This window comes from Choloepus didactylus, chromosome 27 (assembly GCF_015220235.1).
Source record: "Choloepus didactylus isolate mChoDid1 chromosome 27, mChoDid1.pri, whole genome shotgun sequence".
Classification (NCBI taxonomy): Eukaryota; Metazoa; Chordata; class Mammalia; order Pilosa; family Megalonychidae; genus Choloepus; species Choloepus didactylus.
Genome location: NC_051333.1, coordinates 16,666,929 through 16,685,365, shown reverse-complemented (window position 1 = coordinate 16,685,365; position 18,437 = coordinate 16,666,929). Strand labels below are relative to the sequence as shown.

The following is an 18,437-nucleotide window of genomic DNA, read 5'->3' as shown; positions in this document are numbered from 1 at the left end:
CCATCTTGAAAAAGAAGAATGAATGAAGTTAAAGGACTCACCCTTCCCGATCTTAAAACTTACTACAAAACCACACTAATCAAAACAGTATGGAACTGGCAAAAGGACAGCCATACAGAACAATGAAATCTAACTGAGAGCTCAGAAATCAACACTCACATTTATGGCCAACTGATTTTTGACAAGGTAGCAAAAACCACTCTAACTGAGAAAGAACAGTCTTTTCAGCAAATGCTGCTGGGCGAACTGTTATCTCCATATGTAAAAATAATAATAATAATAAGAGGACCCATTACTTCACAGCATATACAAAAATCAACTCAAAATAAATCAAAGACCTAAATATAAGAGCCAGAACTATCAAACTCAGAAGAAAATGTAGGGAAGCATCTTAAGGACCTTGTGTAAGACAATGGTTTCTTGGACTTTACAACCAAAGCACAAGGAACAAAAGAAAAGACAGATAAATGGGACTTCATCAAAATTAAAAACTTTTTTGCATCAAAGGACTTTATCATGAAAGTGAATCAAAAACCTACTCAATGGGAGAAAATATTTGGAAATCACATACCTGATAAAGGTTTAATATCCAGAATATAGAAAAAAAAATCCTTCAACTTAACAACAAAAAGACAAACAACCCAATTTTAAAAAGGAAAAAGACTTGAATAGACATCTCTCCAAAGAAGATGCACAAACAGCCAGAAAGTACATGAAAATATGCTCAACATCCTTACCCATAAGGAAAATGCAAATCAAAACCACAATGAGATACCATTTCACACTCATTAGAATGGCTGCTAGGAACAAACAAACAAACAAACAAATGAATACAAGTGTTTCGAGAGCATACAGAGAAATAGGAACATTCACTCATTGCTGGTGGCACTGTAAAATGGTGCAACTGCTATGGAGGATGGTTTGGCAGTTCCTCAGAAAGCTAAGTATAGAAATAACACATGACCCAGAAATCTGACTACTCAGCATATACCCAAAAGAATTAAAAGGAGGGACCCAAATAGAAATTTGCACACTGATGTTTATAACAGCATTATTCACGACTGCCAAAAAATGGAAGCAACACAAGTGTTCATAAACAGAGGAATGGTTAAATAAAATGTGGCATATTCATGCAATGGAATATTATTCAACCATAAAAAGGAATGAAGTTCTGACACATGTGACAACACGGATGAATCTTGAAGACAATATTTTGAGTGAAATAAGGCAGATAAAAGGACAAATATTGTATAATATCACTGATTTGAAATAATTAGAATTAGTGAATTCATCGAGTCAGAATCTAGAATATATGTTATCAGGGCATGGGGTGGGGAAAGGGAATGGAAAGTTAAGGCTTAAAATGTACAGGGTTTCTATTTGGAATGATGGAAATGTTTTGGCAATGGATGGTGGTGATGGCAGCACAAAAATGTGAACACAATTAACAGCACTGAAATATGTATCTGAATACGATCAAAAGGCGAAATGTTAAATTGTATATATGGTATATAAATTATTTATATTACTGTATATTATTAATACATATTAAATTGTATAATATGGTAAAAGAATAAAGAAAAATTTTTTAAATACATGGAACTACACTATACAGTGAAACTTAGGTTAAACCATGGCCTATGTAAAATTATAAAAGTCTGCTGTCATAAATTGTAACAAATAGGCCACACCCATGCAAGGTGTTGGTGGTGAGGTGGTGTATGGGAATCCTGTATTTTACTCATGATTGCTCTGTAAACCCACAAATTCCCTAATAAAGGAAAAAACTGTTAGATTTTTTTAAAAAAAGAAATAATCAGTGAACTCTAAAATAAGACAACTGAAAAGATTCAGGAGAGGAGTAGAAAGAAAGAATACAAAAAAGCAAACACAACATAAAAGACCTGTGGGACACCTTTAAGCATACCAATATAAGCATTATGGGAGTACCAGAAGGAGAAGACCGAAAGGGGCAGAAGGAATATTTACAGAAATAATGGCAAATAACTTCCCAAACTTAGCAAAAGACATGAATATGCATATTAAAGAAGGCCAACAAACCCCAAACAGAATAAAATTGAAGAGAACCACACCCAGCCACATAATGGTCAATCTTTCAAATGCCAAGGACAAAGAGAGAGCTATAAAAGCCACAAGATAAAAGCAATGTGTTACATACAATGCAATCCCAATAAGATTAAGTTCAGATTTCTCATCAGAAATCATGGAGGCAAGAAGGAAGTAGGGCAAAATACTTAAAGTGCTGAAAGAAAATAATTCCCAATCAAAACTTTTATATCCAGCAAGACTGCCTTTCAAAAATGAGGGAGAGATTAAGACAGTCTCAGACAAACAAAAGCTGAGGGACTTTGTCACCATTACACCTGCCCTATAAGCAATGCCAAGGGGAGTTCACCAACTGAAAGAAAAGGACACCACAGTTGATCAAAGTGTCATAAAGAAATAAAGACTTCCAATAAAGGTAGCCATAAGGGTAATTATAAATGCCAATACTACTATATTGTATATTTTGGTAGGTAACTTCACTTTTTACTTCCTATACATTTGAAAATGCAAATCCATAAAAAATAATGATAAATCTATGGTTTAGAACACAATGGATAGAAATACAATTTGTAACAAATACAATAAAAAGTGTAGTGGAGGGGTATAGAAACAGTATACACTGGTACCAAATCAAACATGATTGTTATAGGTTTATGATGTTAAATTTTAGCGCCATGGTAACCACAAGGAAAATATATGAAAAGTATATAGAGAAAGAAATGAAAAGGGACTCAAAATGGTACAATTCAAAAAAATCAAATAAATATGAAAGTAGACATGAATAGAATAACTGATGGACAAAAAAGTCTGACTTACAAAGACCACAGAGAAAAATGGAAGAAAGAAAGTAGTGCATTTAAAGTAGTTACTTTAAATGTAAATGGATTAAATTCTCCAGTCAAAAGGCAGAGATTGGCAGAATGAATTAAAAAAAAAAAAAGCATGACCCAACTATATGCTATCGGCAAGAGACTCACCTTCAATTCAAAGATACAAGTAGGTTAAATGTGAAAGGATGGAAAAATATACACCATACAAATAGAAACCAAGAGATCTGGGGTATCTTTACTAAGATCAGATAAAATAGACTTTAAGTAAAAAAAATTGCTATGAGAGAGAAAGAAGGTCACTACCTACTGATAAAGGGGTTAATTCAACCAGAATACATAACAATTATAAATATAGATGCATTTAATGGTAGAATCCCAAAATAAGTAAATTTTGACAGATTTGAAGAGAGGTATAGTCAGTTTTACATTAATAGGCTATTTCAATAAACCACTTTCAATAATGAATAGAACACATAGGCAAAAGATCAATAAGGAAATAGGAGACTTGAACAATACCATAAACTAACTAGACCTAACCAACATACAGAACACTTTACCCAACAGCAGCAGAACACACATTCATCTATATATGATTCAGTACATTACAAAACAAGCCTCAATAAGTTCAAAAAATATTGAAATCATACACTATATCTTATCCAACCATATAGAAATCAATAACAGAGGGAGAATGGGAAAATTCACAAAAACGTGGAAATTAAACAACACATTCTTAAACAGCAAATGAGTCAATGAAGAAATCACAAGGGAAATTAGGAAATATCTTCAGATGAATGAAAATGAAAACACAATATACCAAAATTTATGGGATGCAGCAAGGCAGTTCTGAGAGGGAAATCTGTACCTCTAAATACTTACATTAAAAAAAAAGAAGAAATATCTCAAATCAAGAGTCCCAACCTCGCAACTAGAAGATCTAGAAAAGAAAAGCAACCTAATCTAAAGTAATCAGAAGGAAGGAAATAACAAAGATTTGAGCAGAGATAAATGAAATAAGAGAAAAAAAATCAATAGAGGGATTCAACAAAACCAAAATTTGGCTCTTTGAAAAGATCAGTAAAATCAATAAACTTTTAGCTAAACTGACAAAGAAAAAAAGAGACAGGATGCAAATTCCTAAAATCAGAAATGACAGGGGGGACATTACTTCTGATGCCACAGAAATAAAAAGGATTAAAGGAGTATACTATGAACTACTGTACACCAACAAATTAGTAACCTAGATGAAGTGGACAAATTGCTAGAAACACAAACTACCTACACTGACTCAAGAAGAAATAGAAGATCTCAACAGACCAATAACAAGTTAAGAAATTAAATCAGTAATCAAAAACCTCCCAATAACTTCCTCACCTAGATTGTTGCTGATGTTCTCGCAAACACTGGGGACTGACAGCTTGATGTGCTGAGCCCTCTGTCTTGGGGCTGGCCCCTATAAGTCTTGTTGCTGCAAAGAGAGGCTGACCCTGCTTATGGTTGTGCCTAAGAGTCTCCCCGAGTGCCTCTTTGTTGCTCAGATGTGGCCTTCCCTCTCTAGCTAAGCCACCTTGGCGGGTAACCTCGCAGCCCTCCCGGCTACGTGGGACCTGACTCCCGGGGGTGTAAATCTCCCTGGCAATGCAGGATATAACTCCCGGGGATGAATCTGGACCTGGCACCATGGTATCTGAGAACATCTTCTTGACCAAAAGGCAGATACGAAATGAAACAAAATAAAGATTCAGTGGCTGAGAGATTTCAAATGGAGTTGAGAGGTCACTCTAGTGGACATTCTTATACACTGTATTGATAACACTTTTTAGGTTTTAATATACTGGAATAGCTAGAAGTAAATACCTGAAACTACCAAACTCAACCCAGTAGCCTTGACTCTTGAAGACGACTGTATAACAATGTAGCTTACAATGGATGACAGTGTGATTGTGAAAACCCCGTGGATTGCACTCCCTTTGTCCAGTGTATGGATGGATGAGTAGAAAAATGGGGACAAAACCTAAATGAAAAATAGGGTGGGATGGGGGGGAGGGGTCTTTTTCTTTAATTTTTATTTTTTATTATGATTCTGATTCTTTCTGGTTTAAGGAAAATGTTCAAAAATAGATTGGGGTGATGAACGCACAACTATAAGATGGTACTGTGAACAGGTGATTGTACACCATGGATGATTATATGGTATGTGAATATTTCTCAATAAAACTGAATTTTTTAAAAAAAGTGGTGTAACAACAACCAAAAAAAAAAAAAAAAAACCAAACCTCCCAACAAAGTAAAGCACAGAACCAGATGGCTTAACTGGTGAATTTTACCAAACATTCCAAGAAAAGTTAGCACCATCCTGTTCAATCTCTTCCAAAAAACTGAAGAGGAGAGAACTCTCCATAACTCATTCCATGAGGCCAGCATCACCCTAATACCAAAGCCAGGCAGAGATACCACCACAAGAAAAGAAAAGTACAAACCAATATCCCATACGAATATAAATACAGAAATCCTCAACAGAATACTAGCAAACTGAACACAATAGCAGATTTTTTAAAGCATACCATAATCAAGTGGGATTTATCCCAGGTATGCAAAAGTGGCTCAGCATAAGAAAATCAATTAATGTAATACACCACATTAATAAAATGAAGGAAAAAATCCACATGATCATCTCTATTGTTGGAGAAAAGGCATTTGGCCAAATCCAGCAATCCTTCTTGATAAAAACTCTTGGAAAACTAGAATTAGAAGGAAACTTCCTCAATGTGATAAACAGCATATATGACAAACCAACAGCTAACATCACACTTTTCCTCTAAGATGAGGAACAAGACAAGGATAACCACTGTCACCACTGTTATTCAACATCGTACTGGAAGTTCTAGCCAGAGTAATTAGGAAAGAAAAAGAAATAAAAGGCATCTAATTAGAAAATGTTCCTTATTTGCAGATGACACAATCCTATATATAGAAAATCCTGAAAACTCCATAACAAAGCTACAGGAGCTAATAAATGAAATCAGCAAAGTAACAGGATACAAGAACACCACCCAAAATTCAGTATATTTCTATATACTAGTAATGATCAATCTGAAGAAGAAATCAAGAAAAAAATTCTATTTATGATAGCAATTAAAATAATCAAAAATCTAGGAATAAATTTAACCAAGGATGTAAAGAACTTATACATGGAAAACAAATTCATAGAGTCAGAAGCTAGATTACAGGTTACTAGGGATGGAATGGGGGTAGAAAATGGGGGAGTTAATGCTTAATTGGTACAGTTTCTTTTTGGGGTGATGGAAAAGTTTTAATAATGGATAGTGATTATGGTAGCACAACTGTGAATGTAGTAAACACCACTGAATTATGTATTTGAATGTTTAAAAGAAGAAAGTTTAGGTCATATATATGTTACTAGAATAAAATTTTAAAATAAATTAAAATAAAATTTTAAAAAGTAAAAATCCATAGGACTGTACAACAAAATAGTGACCTCTAATGTAACTATATACTATAGTTAATAGCATAATTATAATACTATTGTTTGATCAATTGTAACAAAGGTACCATACTAATGCAAAGTGGTAATAATAGGGAAAGCTAGGGTGGGGAATAATAGAGAAACTCTGTATTTCCTGCATGATTTTCCCATAGACCTACAAGTTCTTTAATAAAAAAATAAAAATATGATTTTACAAACTGAGGATAAGATAAAGACTCTTTCAGACATACAAAACCTGAAAGAACTACTCTGCCAACAAACATGTTAAAGAAATTCCTTTAGGCCAAAAGAAAATGAAACCATATGGAAATATGTATATACCCAAATCACCAGAAATGGTAACTACATGGGTAAACATATACTATTTCTTCTTATTGTTTAAATATTTTTTTAAAATAATTGATTGTTTAAACAAAACTAGCAAAAGTGTATTGTGGAATTTATGACATATTTAAAAGTAAAATGTATAACATCAACATAAGAAAGGAGAAACAGAAGTACACTATTGTAAAGTCCTTACACTATGTGTATAGGTATTACCATATCACTTAAAGGTAGACTGTGATAGATTAGAAATGTATACTATAAACCTTGAAGAACCACTAAAATAACAAAAACAAAGTTATAAATATTAAACCAACAAATGAGAAAAAAGGAATAATAAAAAATTATCAATCCAAAAGGAGGAAAAAGGAGATAAAAAAATAGAAAAAAACAAGATGATAAATTTCAACATAAGCGTATCAATAATCACAATGAATATAAATGGGCTGTAAAAGGAAGAAATTGTTAGATTACAAAAAAAAAAAAAAACTTAAAATTGGAAACTTGAAAGAATAGTTGTGCCAGAAACAACACAGGAGTTACAAATTTTTACAGAACAAAGTTCAGGAGAGCAGTAGAAGAAAATATGGCTAGGCAGTAGATGGGTATCAATATTAACTCCCATATTAAGGAATGCAATTTTTTATCTTGAATAGGTGACAAAAAAAACCACTGAAAACAAATTTAGCAGGAGAGTAATGCTGTCAGATTAATCTTTTAGAACGTTCACTCAGATAGGGTAGGGGCTAGACTGGGGATTGGGCAAGAAAATCAGCAGAGAGGCTATTACAAAAGTAGAGACTAAAGATAAACAAATGTTCTGATTTAGAGCAGTGGGAGAGGGAAAGCAAATGATGACAGCAATATAAAATATTTAGGGGTAGAATCTATGGGTCTTTATGAGATTAACTGGTTATGGAGAGTCAGGAAAAGATAAATCTAGAATGGTTCCTGGGTTTCTAGGATACGCTCTTGAATGAAATTTGTTACTATTCAAAGGGACTGAGAAAGGAAGAGCAGGTTTAGAGGAGAGAAAATCAGTTTGCTTCTGGATTTGTTGAGGTAGCTATTGAATGTCTAAATGAAGACAACTGGATATGTTGGTCTGGAGCTCAGGAAAAAGGTCTGTTGTTGGGGACAATTAAGGTAGCATATATAATATTCACCTTCAGCGATACCGGTAACATGCAACATGGCCGCCAGGGCTGATGCAAGAACAGCCTAAGCTATAATTAGCCTTCTTCTAGGAAGTAACAGTAGTTCCCGCCTAAGCAGTAGCTAGTTTGCGCCTAAACAGTAGCCGCCCATTGGCCATCCACCCCAGCAACAGTTACCACCAATCCCAGACCCCCAGCAACAGCAACCGCCAATCCCCCTACATCTGCCTTCCGCCCTTGCAACAGCAGCAGCCAATCCTAGATCGCCACCCGTCCTTACTAGCCACTCCCTCCACCCTTAGAGTATATATACCCTGCCTCTTCAATTAAAATTTTGCAGCTTGATCAGAAACCTGTCTTGCTGTCATTCCTCGTGTCTCTTGTCCCATACCATTCCTCCCTCACAGGACTCGGAGCCTCCGTTGAACGTCCCGTGGGCCGGGACAGTCTGTGCTGCAAACAAATATATGAAAATTATATACCTATAGGTGCCTTAGAGGAGAATGTCCATGGGAAATAATGCAGCTTGAGTAGGAGATGTTATAACCACATAATTATGGGGAAGAACACTGAGAGGAAGCAGCTAGAGTGAAAAAAGTTCTCCCAGAAACCAGGGGAGAGTTTCATGAAAATAGGCCACAGAGAAGTCAAGCAAGATGAACCTAAGAGTGAATTTGACAAACAGTATCAGTGTCCTTAGTGAGAATAATCCAGACAGAGTTGTTCTGAAGTCAGATGGGGGAGCTGAAAGGTAAGAAACTCAAGACCACTTAAGTTTAGACTGCCCTTTTTTCAAAAGCTTGAGGATGAAGGGAAGAAAAGGAAAATGGGAGAAAGGGAGTGGTGAAGAGAGAGAGAGAGAGACGGGGGCTAGAAGAGGATGCAGAGTTAAAAAAGAATTTTTTAATGAGAAAATTAAAAATGTTTAAACGTTGGGAGGAAGAAGCATTAAAAAGGAAGAGTGAAGATACAGTATAGAGAGAACGGGCTGCTACACCAAGCTGATGTAGAAAGGAATGAGGGTTAGATCCCATAATTTCAGAGGCTTTCTTCTTCTATTTAAGACAAGGAGCTCTGACTGGGAAAATGGTGAGTGCATGAAGCTTTTGCCTAAATCCTGGGCTAAGACTCCATTCCTCCAGATTGCAGAGAGTCAGGCATTTCACTTTATCTTCACTCTTCTCTCTTTTTACACTTCATGCTTGCCCTCCGGGAAGAATATCCCTCCCTTTCTACCTACTACAGCCTTTAGGAAAATGACATAATGAAATTCAAAAGGATTTACGATAAAAGTGTAATATAAATTCAGGGTGCTGTGCTATTATTGTGAGAGGGGTTAAGGGGCATGCTGAGCTTGAGGGAAATAAAGAGAGATGAAAGAGAAACTTTAGAGTCAAAGAGACTTACTTTTACAATCCTAGATTCTGCCACTTCAACTTCCCTTTTTTTCCTTTAGATTTCTCAGATTGAACAAGGTCTTATTTTACATTATAGTAGATGTGTTAATGTGGGACCAATGCTACTCAGTAAATATTCTCCAAATGGGAAAAACAGTAACTAACATCAATAGGGCTTACCTATTCAGTCAATATTCCCTCCTACCTCACACACATTTATCCTCTACAAAGGATAACATACCCCTAGTTCTAGAAGAGACAGACTCTAGTCACAACCTCCCATAGAAAGAGTGTCACTGGCTCCAACATCATAATGCATCAGACTCCCCCACCCCACTCCACCACACACACACCAGTATCCAATGACATTACAAATATTATTAAGCACCTGAAAATCCCACATCAACATACCAAGTGCTGGGAAGCAGGATTGGAATCTGGACCTTTGGGAGAGTGGAGATAAGCCACTACACTGCATAAACTGACCTTTTATGATATAGTAGCTTTCTGAGGGCTGGCAACATGAGATAGTACAGCCAGATGACTAGAAACACCAAGGTACGGGGTGGGGGGCAATGGGAGGAGTTTGGCCTTTTATATAAATAAAACCTATTGTGTGTTTACATGTGCCAGGCACTGTTCTAAGGTCGGTTCATGCACTGTCTCCTAAAATTGCCTCAAAGCAGGGCTGGCAGATAAAATTCAGGATTCCCAGTTAAATTTGAATTTCAGATAAACAGTATTTGGAACATAACATTTTTTTAAGTATTTGTATTTTTAAACTGAAATTCCAATTAAACTGGATGTCCTGCATTTTTATTTGCTAAATGTAGCAACCTTACTTAATGGTACTATTATCCCCCAGACACCCAGCTAGAACGTGGCAGAGCCAGTGAATCAGACTCCAGGAGTGTTCTAAGCTGTTATGCCACAGTCACTTGTCTTGCAGAGGGGTGTGTGTGTGTGTGTGTGTGTGAGGCTCTGGCCTTTATGACAGAGGCCTGCTTAGCGGGCCGCTCTTTGTGTGGAACCGGCTCTTCTGCAACTGAGAGCGGTATCCCTACAGCCATTTATGATGGCAGCACCCGAGCCCCATCAAGCCCAAAGATGCTACAAAGCCCATCCTCTTATAAAAACAACAGTGTAGAACACATAACAGCCAGTACCCGAACGCTTTTCTGGCTTCTTTCTGCATCACCCCCAAGAGAAGAAAATACGCGGGGTAGGGAGTCACTGGAAGGCAAACCTGAGGAGAGAGTACGCCCAGCCGCTCTCCCTCCTCCTTCTGAACCTGAGGAAACCAAAGTCTGGAGGGCGCTGGACGGGGGCCGACATGGATGTCTGGAACCGGTTAGCTGTCTTCCGGCACCAGCCAAGCCCTCGGGGAGAGACTAATCTCCGCCTCCTTTGGGACCAGAAACACCGCGACTGCGTTTTGGTGGGAAAACCCGCGAGAATCATCGATTACGCATGCGTACAAGCATGGGCAGCAGGGCTGGGACGCACCAGACAACAAGGGACGTGGGACTCACAGCCTCGCGCGCGTGCGTGGAGAGCGAAGACAGGCGCCGCCGAAGAGCCCCGCCCCACACCACACCCCACTTCCGGCCCCGGGAAACCCCGGGAGCCCTTGCTGGCCTCCTGTTCTACAGTATTTTCCTTTTGTGTCACACGTTCTTCCGCTCTTTTTCTGTAGGGTTCTCGCAGGTCTTTTCCTTTAGCGTTCAGAGCAGTGCCTTGCGCCTGGTTTTCCGAAAGGAGCACAAGGAGGGAGAGACAGGGAGAATGGCATGAAAAGGTGGCTATGCAGGAATAGAGAGATGCCCCTACAGAAGCCTCAGGGCGGGATCCATCTCCCTCAGGGATGGAGACTTCATCGTGCCAGTCTGGGACTTTGAAATGGCACTCAGCAATGACAAGTGGGCTACAACTCGCAATTAGGACCGTGGAGACAGGACTACCTGTCCCAGAGTCCAGGGCGCAGCGCTCCTAAGTCTGTGCCTTTCTTTGTCTCTCCAGGGGTCTGAGGGCAGGAGGTCTAGATTTCCTCGCTTTGAGGAAACACGGTTTCCAGTAAGACCTTCCCCGAGTTCCATGGATTTCACCTTCCCCTTCAGTCTAACCTCCTTCAGCATCCCCTAGCGTTAGTAGATAGGTTTGCCAGTTTGGAAGTATTATGTCCCCCAAATGCCATGTTCTTTGATGCAATCTTGTGTGGGAAGACGTGTTAGTGTTAACTTGGAACCTTTGAATTAGGTTGTTGCCATGGGGTTGTGACACACCCAACTGTAGGTGATAAGTGATTAGATAACTTCCATGGAGATGTGGCCCCGCCCATTCAGCCTGGGCCTTGATTAGTTTACTGGAGTCCTATAAAGGAGTTCACAGACAAAAGGCACTCAGAGCAACTGAAAGTGACATTTTGAAGAGCAGCTGCAGCTAAGAGAGGACAATATACCCCAAGAGCAACATTTTGGAGAGCACCATTTTGAAACGCCACCTGGGAGCAAGCGGATGCCAGCCACGTGCCTTCTGAGCTAGCAGAGGTTTTCCTGTCGCCAATGGCCATCCTTCCATGAAGGTACCCGATTGTTGATGCCTTACCTTGGACACTTTATGGCCTTCAGACTGTAACTTTGTAACCAAATAAACTCCCTTTATAAAAGCCAATCCATTTCTGGTATTTTGCTTAACGGCAGCATTAGCAAACCGAACAGGGGAGGTAACGGGAACAAAAGCTCCTAATGTGCCCACATTAGGGACCTCGATTCCCAATATACTCGGGGAAGCTCCTTGGGCTTTACGTCTCTATCAGTCCAATCCACTTTTTGCCTGAGACAAGTTGATGGGTATGGAGATGATATTAAGGGTCCTAATGTACCTGGCATGGCATTGGGAGCCTATAACTCCCAGTATATTCCACGCGTAGCTCCCTGTGTTTGGTCTGTTCCACTCCTCAAAGTTCCTGAGATTTGAGGACCCTTGGGGCCGACAGGTGGATTATAGCTTCCAGGAACTCCAGAGGATAGAGGGATCCTGCTTTCCCAGCAGATGCTGCAATGTCTTTTCCTCTACCTAAATAGCCTACCTGCTCTCAAGCCCGGAATCTGGCCAGAGAAAAGTGCACTTTCACTTTTCCCATTTTCAAGTTGGAACCATGAACCTAAAACGGTTCTTAATGCTCCCAACAAACACATATTTTTTCAGTCCGTTCACTCTGCCATACACAACTTTTCAAACCTACAGCACATACTCCCACTGCCTTGCCCTCAACTAATGATTCTGCTTCCTAATTCATTGAGAAAATTAAAGATTTCAGAAGAGAACCTCCACAGACTTCCATCACAATGTCTTCCTACCGACGTACATCTGTGCTCAGATACTCTGCCTTTTCCCCTCTTCCCACAAATGAACTAACCATGTTCTTGTTTAAAGCTAGTTTCCTCAACGTGAGTACTAGAGCCTAGCCCCGTCATTCATTGTTCAAGTTCATGACTCCAGCAATTCCCCCACCTTGAAAACAAGCAAACAAAAGACCAGCACACACACACACACACACACACATACTTATCTTTATTCTGCATTATTCCCCTTCTATCAACTACTACCATTCCTCTATTCCCATCAATATTATCTGTATTTTCTGCCTCCAGTTTCTCTCTTCTCACTTGAACCAACTCTAACTAAGCTTTTGCACTAATCACTTCACAAAAACTTCTCCTGTCATTTCTCCATTTTTCTAAATCTGATGGTCAGTTTTCAATTCTTACTGTGCTTGACCTATCAGCTGCACTGACACACTTGATCATTCCCTCCTCCTTGATACACTGTCTTCAATTAGTCTCTATGACACCATACATCCTTGGTTTTCCTCCTTCCCCATTAGTCACTCCTTTTCAGTTTTCTGTTCTGACTCTTCTCCCTCCTAATGTTAGGGATCCTCCAGGTTCAAACTTTGTTCCTCTTCCTTATCCACACTTCTTGGTCATCTCATCCAGTCTTGTGGCTTTAAGCACAGCTATGTACCAGTGATTCCTGTCCAAACCTGTCTTCTGAACTCCAGTCTCATATATCCAATTGCCTCCTGGGCATCTTCTCTTTTTTTTTTTAAATACCCAAAACATTTAATAGAGGTCATTTCTGCATGGTGGAACAACGAGAACCATAACTTCTATTTTCATATAAACTAAAATATATTCCAGGTTTTCTACAATGAATATACCTTTCTTTCAGCATGATAAATATGTCTTGTTTATTCACAATTGTTACTATAACTAAAAAAGTAGTACATCAAAACCTCCAAGAGTAAAAGAACCGAAAAGCACAGATGAATAAGGCAGGGAGAGGATAAATTATCACCAAATACTTGTACATATTACATCAAAAGAAATAAATCAGGGCCATTGAAATCAGATTCTTACAAAGACGTTGTCTGGTGTAAATTAAAAACACACAAACAATAAAAACAAGGAGGAAGTTTTCGGGAGCAATATAGATAGACTTGTGCTTTCAATTTAGAGGACCCATCTCCCCTCAGCATGCTCTAAATACTACTACTACAGTAAAGCAAGACACATGGGCATGAGAATTCTACAGTTATTCCAATCACAATCCATCCTGATTGTTTTAATTTAAAAAAGATAGCCCTCTTTTTCATTGGTTCCAAAGGGTCATAATTAAATCTACATTCTTAATGTTTATTCACAGTTCCATTGTGAAAATTCCAACATGTGTACTCTTTACGGATCACACACACATAACAGCTGCAATAGCCACATCTAATGTTTCTTTAGTAGTATATATTTTACAAGTGTTTAAATAGCCATTTTAATCGGATCACTATTCAAATTAAGATAACAAGTCTCTCCAGCATATAATACAGGATGGTACCAAAGAAAAGGATACTTTAATGCAATTTTATTGAGATATATTCATACACCATATACTTCATCCAAAGTCTGCAATCAGTGGCTCACATTATCATCATATAGTTGTGCATTCATCACCACAATCAATTTTAGAACATTTTCATTACTCCAAAATAAAGAAAAAATATAAAGGAATAACCAAAACATGTCATACATCTCATACCCCTTACACCACCCCTATTATATATATATATGTTATCTTTATTTTATTACTCATCAGCCCATATACTGGGTAAAGGAAGGGTCAGTCACAAGGTTTCTCACAATCACATGGTCACACGATAAAAGCTGTATATAGTTATACAATTAACATCAAGAATCAAGTCTACTGGATTACAGTTCAACAGATTCAAGTATTTCCTTCTAGCTATCCTAATACACTAGAAGCTAAAAAGGAATATCTATATAGTGCATAAGAATAGCCTCCAGAATGACATCTCAACTCTATTTGGAATCTCTTAGCCACTGAAATTTTATTTTGTTTCATTTCTTTTCCCCATTTTGGTCAAGAAGGCATTCTCAATCCCACAATGCCATGGCCAGGCTCATTCCTGGGATCATGTCCCACGTTGCCAGGGAGACTTACATCCCTGGGAGTCATGTCCTATGTAGGGGCGAAGGGTTTATCTGCAGAGTTGGCTGACAGAAAGAAACCACATATGAGCAACAAAAGAGATTCTCTGGGGGTGATTCTGAGACAAAATTATAAGTAGGTTTAGCTTCTCCTTTGCAGGAATAAGTTTCATAAGGGCAAGCCCCAAGGCCAAGGTCTTGGTTTATTAAATAGGGAATCCTTAATGCAAGCATATCAGGAATTCCCCAGGTGAGGAAGTTTAATATTTCCACAATTTTCCCCAGTCCCTCAAGGGGACTTTGCAAATACTTTTTTATTTTCTGCACAAAATACTATGGGGTGTATCAGGGTATTACATTAACCTGTACAGAATATTAAGATCTCATTCCTTATTGTAAGTTCTATGTAAAATAAACTGACCATACAGGTTAAATTAGAAAGTATGCTACAGAGAGTATAAATTTTGTGCCAACTAAACATTTCTTAAATAACAGTTAAGACTCAGTGTGCCAGTTTGGATATATTATGTCCCCCACAAAAAGCCATGATCTTTAATCCAATCTTGTGGGATATTGGGATTAGATTATTTCCAAGGACGCATGACCTCTCCAATTCAGCATAGGTTTTGATTAGTTTACTGGAGTCTGTAAAAACACTGGCACATACCCAGACGCTTGCTGGCTTAGCTCAGACATGCTTGGAATCGCGGACCCCTGATGTTGGCTGATGCTTAGACATTTTGGAGTACGCCATTTTGAAACACAACCCAGGAGCAAAGGAAGAAGATGCCAGCCACATGCCTTCCCAGACAACAGAGGTATTTCAGATGCCATTGGCCATTCTTCTGTGAAGGTACCCTATTGTTGATGCCTTAGCTTGGAAACTTTTATGGCCTTAAGACTAACTTTGTAACCAAATAAACCCCCTTTATAAAAGCCAATTCATTTCTGGTGTTTTGCATAATGGCAGCATTAGCAAACCGTAACACTCAGGAATAGATGTGACTGCTGTAAGAGCTTAGAATCTATGAACCTTTATAATAAGCCTTACAGAACATTCTATACTGCATCATCAATTACCCAATCTCTGTCCACATTATATCCCCTGATAACCTATGCTCTCAAATTCAATTCTCAGCATTTGCTCGTTATAGTTAGTTTATATTAGTGAGGCCTTACAATATTTGTCCTTTTGTTTCTGGCTTATTTCCCTCACCATAATGGCCTCAAGATTCATTCACCTAATTGCATGCCTTACAACTTCATTCCTTCTTGAAGCCATTCAATATTCAGTTGTATGTATACATCACGGTTCGCCCTTCCATTCACCTGTTGATGTACCCTTAGGCCACCTCCATCCATTGCAAATTGTGAATACTGCTGCCATAAACACCAGTGTATAAATGCCTAGTCATGTCCCTGCTTTCAGTTCTTCCAAGTATATACCAAACATTGGGGTTGCAGGATCATATGGCAACCCTATATTTAGCCTACTGTGGAACCACCACACTACCCTCCAGAGAGGCTACACCTTTCTACTTCCCTACCAACGGTGAGTACGTATATCCCTCTCTCCACATCTTCTCCAGCACTTGTATCTTTCTGTTTATTTTGTAAACAGTTTTATTCATGCACCATGCAATCCACCTTAAGTGAAAAATCAATAGCTCCTGGTATAGTCACATAGTTATGCTTTCACCACCACAATGCATATGAGAACATTTCCATTTCTTCCACAAAGAAAGCAGAAAAAGAAGAAAAAATAAAAAATAAAATAAATGAAAGAATAAATAATAAATAATAAAATTAAAAAGGAGAAACAACAACAATGAGAATCCCATACACCTCCCTTATATACACCTCTGTTGACCTTTAGCTTTGGTACATTGCCCTTGTTACAATTAATGGAAAAATATTACAATGTTCTACCAAGTTCTGGAATTAAGTAAACTAGGCATCAATTTTCTCTCTCTCACTCCTTCAAATTCACTCCTCACCCATTGCCAATGCGTAATACAAGTGATTATCATTCTCCCATAGATTACTGTAAAAAGGCATCCTTGAGCCATTCCCATCTCCTTCAATTCAGTCTTCTCTCAGTACCATTAATGGGTAATTCCCTCAGGAGTATCTTCTGGTTCACTTATTCTCCCCACATCTGTGTCTAATATTTTGCTTTTAATTTTTTATATTTTTTATTGTGAAATATAACACATATACAGAAAAGTAATAATTTTCAAAGTGTGATTTAACAGGTAGTTATAGACCAAATTTCAAAGATACTATAGGTTACAGTTCCAAAATTTCAGTTATTTCCTTATTGTGAAATATATATACAGAAATGTGCTAACTTTCAAAGCATAATTCAACCAATAGCTATACATAAAATTTTGAAGCATGTTGTGTGTTACAATCCCACCATGTCAGTTATTTCTTTCCAGCTATTCTAGTACCCTAAAGACTAAAAAAAAATATATTTGTATAAAGATTCAGTATTCATAATCCTCTATTAAATCAAATCTTGTCAGTTGCTATCCCTCTCTCTCTCTCATTTGATCACTGTCCCAATCTTCAGGGATATCTGGGCACTGATCAGCCTAACTTGTTCAAATTGAAAAGGATACATTCTTTTGGATATGGATATCCAGCTCTCCCAGCCCCATTTGTTACATAGACTGTTATGTCTCAGTTCAGTGGTTTTGGGGACCTTATCAAAGATCAGTTGACTATAGATCTGGGGGTCTATCTCTGAATTCTCAATTCAATTCCATTGATCAATATGTCTATTATTGTGCCAGTACCATACCATTTTGACTACTGTGGCTTTATAATAAGCACCAAAGTCAGGGGGTGTAAGTCCCCCCACTTCATTTTTCCTTTTTAGAATGTTCTTAGCAATTTGAGACATCTTCCCCTTCAAAATAAATTTGATAACTAGCTTTCCCAAGTCTGCTAAGTAGGTTGTTGGAATTTTGACAGGAATTGCATTGAATCTGTAGATGAGTTCGGGTAGAATTGACATCTTAATGACATTTAGCCTTCCTAACAATGAAGAAGGAAAATTTTTCCATCTTTTTAGGTCCCCTTATGCTTCTTCTAGTAAAGTTATGTAGTTTTCTATGTGTAAGTCTTTTACATCCTTGGTTAAGTTTATTCCTAGGTACTTCATTTTTTTAGTTACTATTGAGAATGGAATCTTTTTCTTGAGTATCTCTTCAGTTAGGTCATTCCTAGTGTACAGGAACATTTCTGACTTATGTGCATTAATCTTGTATCCTGCTACTTTGCTAAATTTGTTTATTGGGTCAGGTAGCTGTATCATGGATTTCTCGGAGTTTTCCAGATTTAAGATCATATCATCTGCAAATAATGACAGTTTTACTTCTTCCTTTCTAATTTGGATGCCTTTTATTTCTTTGTCTTGCCAGATTGATCTGGCTAGCACTTCTAGCACAATGTTGAATAACAGTGGTGACAGCGGGCATCCTTGTCTCATTCCTGATGGTAGAGGGAAGGCTTTCAGTCTCTCACCATTGAGTACTATGCTGGCTGTGGCTTTTTCATACATGCCCTTTATCATATTGAGGAACTTTCCTTCAATTCCTACCTTTTGAAATGTTTTTATCAAAAAAGGATGCTGGATTTTGTCAAAT

General features: G+C 38.0%; 1 protein-coding gene across 1 annotated transcript in view; it reads right to left on the bottom strand.

Annotated features, from left to right (window-relative positions):
• LOC119521457 (WD repeat-containing protein 87-like) overlaps positions 1-10,622 on the bottom strand; it is a 41,917-nt gene extending 31,295 nt beyond the window's left edge. The window contains 1 exon segment of the mRNA XM_037819762.1: positions 10,530-10,622. The gene's annotated coding sequence lies outside the window, so the exon portion shown is untranslated.
• Positions 10,623-18,437: the final 7,815 nt, after the last annotated feature.